At 36.3% G+C, this 9,958-nt stretch overlaps 1 long non-coding RNA gene across 1 annotated transcript in view; it reads left to right on the forward strand.

The window, feature by feature from the left end:
* The window catches only part of LOC148006327 (uncharacterized), a 29,275-nt gene extending 19,532 nt beyond the window's left edge, over window positions 1-9,743 (forward strand). The window contains exons 3-6 of the long non-coding RNA XR_015686103.1: window positions 4,330-4,513; window positions 7,610-7,762; window positions 9,033-9,108; window positions 9,622-9,743. This is a non-coding gene — a long non-coding RNA (uncharacterized LOC148006327). The remainder of the gene's footprint in view (window positions 1-4,329; window positions 4,514-7,609; window positions 7,763-9,032; window positions 9,109-9,621) is intronic.
* Window positions 9,744-9,958: the final 215 nt, after the last annotated feature.

Here is a 9,958-nt window from a genome sequence, read left to right on the forward strand (position 1 = left end):
GTCATTGATCCTGGGAGCAACTTCTCAAATATTGTAATTAGCTGATATTGACTTTGGATAAAAGGCATTTACTGTGACTACCTCATTGGCTGTTTAAGTACTCAAAATTAGACTTTCATTCTTAACACTGTCAGAGATTTGTTCTAGATGATGACATTAATTAGCCACTGGAGAAAAACATATGACAAAATTTGAGTCTAATAGGGAGAAAATGAGATTGTTTGGTTAAAAAAGAATGACTCATTTAACATTAAGGAACATAGGAAATATTTATGCCTCCTCACCGTTGTCATGGACATAGTTGCTTTTATAATTATTAGAATAATGAAACATGTAATAGTTAGAAAATATCCCAAAGAAAAGCTTATAGATCAGCAATTCAATTTATCCCTTCTATAATTTTAGTAAAATATTATATATTGACTAAATTAGTCTTGCAGAAAGGCAGTGAGCAAGTTCACTATAAACAACAAATGTAGACATTATGCTTTGATATACTCATTGAAAGACTGGTGCCAAAATTAATAATGATAAAAATTAGTGATCATTTTTTGATGAGAGGAACTTATGAAATTATACAAATATCCATTTTACATGCATATGCACACTCTCACACACATGCACACACACGCATACATGCACGCATGCATGCACACACAAACACACACACACGCATCGCACACACATTCACACACATGCACACACACACATGCACACATGCACGCATGCATACACATTTATAATGAACTCAGAACATTTCAGTCATTTTTTTTTTAGTTTCACTTCAACAGTAAATTCTGACCTACGGTATAATTCATTACACATAATGGTAAGAACACTGTTATGTAGAAAATATGAATCTTCTGCAAGGTTCAGCCATGTTTAGTTATGTGTAGGACCATTAGCGACTATGTACTATGCTATGCTCATGGGTGACAGAAAATATACATGAATAAATAGGAAAGCTAAACTGACAGCTTTTCAGATTTCCTCAGGCCCTTGGGAACCCACTCTGTGATTCTGCTCATTCCCTGTAGGCTTCAGTTTGCCCATGGTTCCTTTTACATGTCTCCTCTATAGCTGCTGCCTTATCACAACCTTTAACCTGCATTTTCCTTCTGTCCCATGATGCCCTCTGCTTATGTGAGTCATTATAAGATGGCATCCATCCAAATTGATTCCTGACTGCATTTTCAAAAGATTTTCACATACCTTACTACTCTGTTATTACACCTCTGTTTTGATAATCTTTAAGTCTGTGGTTGAAAAGTTTTGGCCAAAAAAAAAAAGATGTTTCACTTCATCTATAAGTTTTCCATGATACTTATAAGCACATGAATTCTGTGGAAAACAATTTTTTCATGTACTTTAAGTTTGTCTTACATTCTTGAATTTTCTCTGATTTGAATGCAATATGATAGAGGAGCAAACACATATTTCACATAGTCTCCACAATTCTTAAAGGGAACTCAAACTGAGTTCCAACATATATTTTTCTGTTCTTTTCAACCCCTTATTTTCCTCTTTGTCTTCTATGTTCCACATATTCTTATGGCTCCAATTTGACAAGCATATGGAGCATTGCAACAGCAAATGTACCTTATGTAGGGCACTTCTTTGAAGCAATTTAGGAAGAAGAACTTAATGGTGTCTTCACTGGGTCCCATAGTATCTCTGGATTCAATATCCACACATAGAATTAATAACTGGCAAATACTATAAAAACTGGGTTTCTGTGAAAATGTGCAAACATTTTATGCTTGTATGTTCTCCTGGATCACATTAGATGTTATAAACAGTCTGGAGGTGAGATACATTATGCAAAATTATGTGAGCATGTTCTGAGTAAATACTACCTGGTTTTAAACAATGGAATTAGCATTCATAGTATATTTGAATAGGGCAAATCCAGATGTATAATGACCGGAGGGATAACTGCCAACAAACTTTTACTTAAAGTAAAACTGTACTTTTAATGTTTCATAAAGTACTTGAAAAGATATAAAATTTGTGTCTGTGTTTACCTGCACTGCTACAAAGTATCAGAATCAGAGTTTCAACTTTCTGTTCTTAAATCCTGGCTGTCAGTGCACCCCCACTGTCTCTCCTCTGACTTCTCTCAAACCTTTTTCTATTTCCATTCTCTCTAAAACCCAATGCTTTTGACACAACTTTGCCACTCAAGTCACTCAGATTCCAATAAATTTTATCTAAACTCTTTGGCAGGGCATTCAAGACAACTGAAATCTGATCTCAGTTTAATATTCAGGATTCATCTCCTGTGTTCTTGACATGGATGTACACTCAGCCACCCTGGGCCTTCCTCCAGTCTCAGCAAGAGCTGTTTGTGTCCATTTGTGTCATTGATCCAGCTGTTCACTCTGCTTGGAATATTTTTCCATTCTTTACCTTCCTGCCATAATTTTAGTCCCTTAAGACATGAGAAAATATAGATAAAGCACAGATAAAAGAGACAAAAGAAATCATGATAAGAATTTTGAATACCGTTATGTAGCAGACAGCAGAATGATGGATTAACTTATATCATATTCACATCTTAGGGCCACTCATTGTCTTTCAGTATAAATTATTAGCTCACCATGTTAGTTTCTTTTGTGAAGTCTTCTATCATGATGTTTTAGGTAAAAAATATGTAGCATTTTAAAGGCCATTTTTAGGTATATAGAATAATCAGAAACTCCATACCTCTAATTCATATGCATGCTGTTTCAGAATTAGTAATGTCTGTTATTACTGTGGTGTATTTAGTCATTAGTAGGTGGACCAGTATTGATACATTACTACTAATACCCAGTTTATATTATGATTTTGTATTCAAATGCACTGTATTTGAAGGATTCTGGCAAACTGTACCATCTGTTATCATATTTTAGGAAGGAGTTTTATCATTCTAAAATCTCTCCAATTCTATCTATTTGCTACTTATTAAAACATGCAAAGGCTTTTTAAATTCTATTTTGGTGCGATGCAGCAGATTTATGGTTATTTCCCTATTCCCTCTTCTACACCGTGTGCTTCTATGGTTCTTTTTTTTTTTTTTTTTGATGAAGGTATGGATTCTCTCTGAAGAAATCACTTGAGTCATACAAAATTCCTTATCATTTTATACATTCTTCCCTATGGTGTTGATAATGTAGATATACATCTATATATCATCTCTTTATTTCCATACATTTTATAAATAATGCATTAATGTATTCTAATTTTTAAACTTGCACAATGCAAGTAGAATTGAAGATTTTATGTCCATTTCTTTAGTCAGTGTATCTTGCCCAGAGGGAATGATTCTTCTTCTTTTATTTGCATATGTCCAATAATTTTCCCCAAGCATTTCTATATAGGTTACATATCTATAAATTTATAATATTTATATGGTCATATTTGCTTAGCAACTTGTCTTATTCACTCAAACTCTAGGTGTTATTGTTATTTTTATATACCTTCTGTTGCTACATTATTCCATATTATGAATTATTTATATTACTTGAGCCATTTCTATGTTGAGGAAAATTTATGTTCTCTCCAAATTTTTATTTATATAGACAACCCAGAAATGAATATCCTTGCTGTGCTGCTTTGTGCACTTGAGTTGTACTGTTTGAGAATGTCTGATCCTCTTTATTTCAGTCCATGAGCTCATTGACCTTACAGCCCCTTTCTGTCTAACTTTCACAGGATTGTTTCTGTCAGTGTCTATATAATCCACACACAATGTCACATGAATACATGCTAGGTACATGAACTCATTAAAGAGCTGACATTTCATTAGGGATACTTCAACTTGGCTTGCTTGACTTCTTTGAGGTCATTTAAGATTTTCATTAATAATTTTCAGTGACCAACATTAAAACATGAATTCCAGATCTAGAAGTGAGGTGATTAGTTGCTAATTTTATCTGCCCTTTTATGTTTTTCACCATTAAGTTAGTAACATATCCTAATGCTAAGTATTCTTTACTAATGAGATGTTCTTCCATGCAATCACTATGTATAATAAATCTTGGACTTGCTTTTAACCATCCGTAGGCTCTATATCAGAGAAGGACTAACCAACATCGTCAGTACGGTAATCCGCTTAACAGTGACCCCTATTTGAAATGTATTACATAAAATCTGCCAGAGCTCTGTTCTACTGAATTTCTAGTCTCATGCTTGAGAATCACGAGTTAGAAATAACGTTGGATAGATTCCATGACCATTAGGAACAAAAATACAGATGAAGTGGCGAGTCTTGAAGTGTTTAATTGACCTAGTTTAACTGAATTGTCCTGAAAAGTTCACTGCTAATCATTGTGTCCCTTTGTGTAGGCTCACTGAAAAATTTTACTCAGCAAAATCACTGGCCTTCTGCATGAAATCAAAGAGATGTAAGCTAATGTGTTAAAGTGTTAAATCAGCGTAGCCAGTCTCTGTGGTCTGCTCATCTGAGAAAGCAGAAAGCAATGCTAACAAAGGTGGCTGCACTTCTCCTTCTCCAATTCTGCAGTTTCTGGTAGGTATATCCCTAAAGAATGTGGGCTCTTTGCTCCTCTTTTTAAGTTCTGCTTTGTTTGACATAAACTAAAACTATTCATTAATCCAATAAAACTACACATGGGGAAAACTCAGCATATGAACCTCAGCATTTCTTAAGAATATTTAGTGTTTACTTCAGTCTTCACGTCGTCTTATTTGTATTTTGATATTTATATTTTGATGTATAATAGGATCTTTGAATGCGTTGTTTTTGTTGCTGTTGTTGTTGTTGTTGTTGTTGTTGTTGTTGGTGGTGGTGGTGGTGGTGGTGGTGGTGTGTGTGTATGTGTGTGTTTGTGTAGTACACTCACATAAGATTGTGATGGGGTGTGTCCGTAGGGGTACAGTGGCACTGCACATAGGTTTGCTTGTGTGCGCTTGATAGCCTACCCCTGGTGTTATTCTTCAGAGTAATATACTCTGTTTTTGAGACAGACTTCTTCATTGACCTGAAACTCACTGCTAAAGCCAGTCATTTGGGTTGGAGATACAGGTAGGAGTTTGAGAACATTCCCTTCTGAGAACAATTTCTTCCAGAGGACTGAAGTTTAGTTCCCACCCATCAGGATGCATAGTTTGCAATTACTTATAACTACCTATGAAGGGGATTTGATCACTTCCGTCCTGTGTGTGCACTTGTATACATGTTTCACATATACATCTTACACATGCACAAACACATAAAAATAAATCTCAAAAATATTTTATAGCAAATACTACATCATATACTATTGCATAACAAGTTTAACTCGTATTTTAAAAGTTGCAACCATTAAAACTCTGTATAGGAAAGGTGAGTTGCTATGGTGGGCCTTGTTGTAGCCCTATTTTTTGTTCCTGCTTGGTGTTCAAACCTGAGGAACTTACACTGTTTCAGCACCATGCCTCTTGATTCTGAACATGGAGTTTGCACAGGGCAATGTCAATAAACCAATATTATGGAAGTGAAAGGTTGTATGTTCTAATGAGTTCCAGGTTTGTTTTGACCTGCGTTCAATACCTCTTGAATAACCAGATTATCTTTGAGCATTTTCAGTTTCTGCAAATATTCCCAAAGGTCTCAAATATTTCAGTCAGCATAAGCCAACAATCTCACCAGGCCATTTGATTCAATAGTCTTTAATCAGGGGACTTCATGCATTTTACTGAGTTGGCAGTTTCAGGAAATAATATTGAACATGTTTAACTATAAAAAAAATCCCTTTTGGCAGGAACGCCCCTAGGATTCTACATATATGTAGGTATTTCTTTCTTTCATGACCTCTATATATAAAAGACATTTTAACATATGATACTGAATTAGTTGCTATGTATGCCAGTGACGTGCTCCTCAACAAGTGCTGTGCACTGCATCTTAACTGATGACGAAGAACAGGGATCATAGATGACTTTGTTAAGTTGGTTTGGAGTGTATTGGATGGAACTCTCAAACTCAATAAAAGAATTATTTTTACTTGGTAATTGTTCCATTGTAGGCGCTTCCCAATCTATTCTAAGCTGTTTCAAAACAAGCCTACTATCCACCTACTCAGTGAGTATCACCACTCTCTGTGACAGATACAGATGTCTCCAGATACTGCCAAACATGCTATGGGAAGAAAAAACCAACCCTAGACATGAAGCAGTTTGGGAGAGTCACCGTTATAAAGCAATATCCAATTGAAGATGAAATGTTTTACTTTAGTACTGGGTCTAACTCAATAACTGAATTCCCCAGACAGTGTCCTGCTCTAGAAATGTTTGCTTCCTGATGGCAGCAATGACTCTTTTTGTTACCTGTGTGTTCTTGCCTGGAGTTGTGCTTCAGTACATGAGTTGAGCTCCAGTGTGGAAAGTGCTGCCAATTAGATTTAAGAGGAAATGAAAAGCAGCTGCAATATATGAAGACGCTGTATGGGTTGGACAGAAGGGATGTGGACAAATTCTGTTAACAAATGTCTACATTCGTGCTCATATGGGGCTGCCCACACTGTGCCTTGGAAATCTACAACAGGCTGCTTCCCTCTGTGTTATGCATAAATCACAGAAATTACCATAAATTGAGCAAGATGTTCTCACACACAAGGAGCTTCAACCTACATTCCACTGATGACGAGCTATCTTGGATCATTACTCTAAGAAGACGAATGATGAAGCAGTTTAATCCATCTTGGTTTTCAAGTGCGCAGAAGATATTAAATACATCTGCTTTCAACATGGAAAGATGAATATAAAAATAATACGAATAAGATCATTAACGGGATTTTCATGAAACAAAAAAGAACATTAAGGACATACGCCACACGGAGGTTTGACCTGAATGACCTCCAAGTTTCTTCCAAACTTTAGCTTATGGATTCTTAGAAAATCTGATTTTTTCACAAGGTTTATTCCTTCTATTCTTGAGAGCCTCTTAGCTTCCAGCTATGATCAAAGTGTTGTCTTTATTGTTTTGTTATTATTGTGTTAACAGTTTGTCTATAAGCTTGATATCATAACTGTATCTACTAAAATATATGTATATATAAATGAAGAAGGAGGTGACTTCCAGAGATAGCAAAATTGGATTTTCAGAGTCTCTTAGTTCTGAATATTTGGGAATGGACATTCCATATATTTGCTCTTTACAACTTAATACAACAAAGCCACAAAACTGAAGCCAGGAAATGTAGCTATAAATGTGAGTGCCACTTGTTATCTGATTATGGTGACTGGTTTAAACAAAGGCTCATTTACAGCAAAATTCTCAAAAGTCCTGACTGCAGAGCCTACACATTGTTTATCTGTATGTCTCCAGGTATTTTCTTTTCTTTCCTCAACTCTTTTCTCATTTTTCTTGCCACTTTGTCCTTAATTGAGCTCATCATTCATTTGAAAGGTGGTATAGATCAGGGTCTGAAAAGCCAGAGTGTTTGGAGAAATTTTAATGTTGATAGATAAGTGAACTAAGGACACTTCTTTAGAGTGAGCAGGCAGTAACAATAATTAGGTTGTTTCTGTGAAAGGTAAGTTTAAATATACACTAATATGTGATAGTTCCTGGAAAACAGTACATTTTATAGATGCAATAACAATTTTATTATATTCATTCTAGGCTGACCTAAATGTAACCATGTTTGCTGTATCTAGCATTGTTCCAGGATTGGATTTGACTAGGTGGAAAGGGAATGAAGAAAAGGTAGACAAACAGAAAAACCAGGAACCAGTGAACCAGGCTCACTGACTGAGAAGTTCCGTACCCAAGAAGGTCAGCATATTTGCTATAACACAGTTGAACATGGAGGTAGAGTTATTGTATACAGCTAAACAAAGACACAGGGTATATCATATACAGTTGAATCAAAGGGACAGATATAGTTAAACTTGGCATAAGCAATCTTTTTGGGGATCAGTCATCAGACTGTAAATATTCAGAGGAGAATGATATGGTGGATAATTTCTACATATACTCTAAAAATCAACATATAGATCAAAGGAAGGCTTTGCCATCCTTCCAGCCTTATCCAGGGAGAATGGTTTGACATTTTCCCATGTGTCTCAGGCTTCGGTTCTTAAGATGGCTGGCTTATGTCAACAATATACACATACACTCAGGGCTTCATTGACTCTCTCAATGGTTCTATGTCCAAGAAGTATAGAAGGTCAAAACATATTTCACCTATTCTCGTGTATTGTACAGTTTTCTTGAGAAGCCAAATACTACAAGCGCGCGTGCATGCGCACACACAAGCATGCACACACACACACACAGACACGCACGCATGCGCGCATGCACACACACACAAGTTCTCTGAAGAACACCATTCTAAGAGAACATATAGCAAGAAATAAACTGTAGCAAAGAAAACTAGTGAGGAAATATGGTTTTGGCTTAAACTATTCCTTCCCTGTGCTCCACTTGTTAAAAGCACCAGTAGGATGCTACATGGCTCCAGCTGCATATCTAGCAGAGGATGGACTTGTTGGACACTAATGAAAGGAGAAGTCCTTGGTCCTGCGAAGGCTGGACCCCCAGTGTAGGGGAATATTAGAAGGGCGGGAAGGGGGTTGGTTGGGGAAGGGAACACTCTTATAGAAGAAGGGGAGGAGGATGAGATTAGGGGCTTATGTCCGGGAAACTGGGAAAGGTAATAACATTTGAAATGTAAATAAAAATTATCCAATAAGAGGTGGGGATCTAATGAGAGAGATTTTGGGATCTTTGGGGAACCTTCCTTGAATTAAGACTTTGCTGTTTCTAGTTCTCTTTTATTCTTCCTCCCCCCCCCCCATAGTTTTTTGCTATAATACACTTACTACCTTGCTACAGGCCAAAAGCAATTAGCCATTGGATTAACTAAAATCTCTAAAACTAAAAGCCAAAATAAACTTTCATCTTTATAAACCAATTATCTCAGAACTGGTTATAGTCATAGAGAGGTGACTAAAGCATGTTAGTAGAGTGTGGGCTTGGCAGGTAGTTATTGAGGAGAAGACAGTCATGCTTTTAAAACTGTCTACCATATTCTCTCTAAAAGTTAACCACGGCTAAAGGAGACCTCTGCTATGAAGAAGTTTCATATTTCCAGAAGATTGACCACTAAATAAGAAGAGGTGAGGAAATCTATATCCTTGTCTACTTGTACTTACAGTGGTCTGGTTTTATGGCATTGCCATTTAATACTGTTCTATTCCTTAACTGAAGCTAGAAATATATCAGTGGACGCCAAGTCTTTGGCTCATTTATCCTTCTTCTCTCTCTTGGTTCTATAAGTCCTACACCACTCATTTATTCCGAATCTGTGCCTTTACGTCTCAGTGAAACAAGCAAATATACTGAAAGTAAATCCTGGGGAGTTCTTTGGTAAGACTGAGCATCTATTGCAACCTGGAATCATAAATTTATAGTGATACAAAGTTGTTTGTATGGCCCTGTGAGATTTGAATGAGAATTTATCCCATAAGCTCGACCATTTGACCATGTGGTTTCCAGTTGATGGTACCCTTTAGGTAAGATTAGGAAGTGTGGCCTTGCTGGAGAAAGGGTATCTCTGGGGGTGGGCTTTGAGATTTCAAAGGTTCGGACCATTCCCTGTTTACTCTTTGTAATTCCTACTTGCTTTTTAGGATATGAATTTTTCAGATGGCTGCTAAAAGTCACCCTCCCTGCCTGCTGTCACACATACCCACCATGATGATGATACATTTTTATCTGTCTGCCATTTTAAGCCCAAATAAATCCTTCCTTCTCTAAGCTACCTTGGTCATGGTGTTTTAATCATAGCACTAAAAAATAATTAATTTAATAAATAATTCAGAATCTATGTTATATGATGCTCGGTATTAAAAATTTAGGTTCATACATTGTTTTTGTTAGGAGTATGATAAAAATACATAGACATGCAACAAAATTTGGGAATTGGCAAGCATGTTGGTATATTGGGATGGAATCTTATCATGGTTT

The sequence above is a fragment of the Rattus norvegicus genome, chromosome 4, assembly GCF_021556685.1.
Source record: "Rattus norvegicus strain SHRSP/BbbUtx chromosome 4, alternate assembly SHRSP_T2T, whole genome shotgun sequence".
NCBI lineage: Eukaryota > Metazoa > Chordata > Mammalia > Rodentia > Muridae > Rattus > Rattus norvegicus.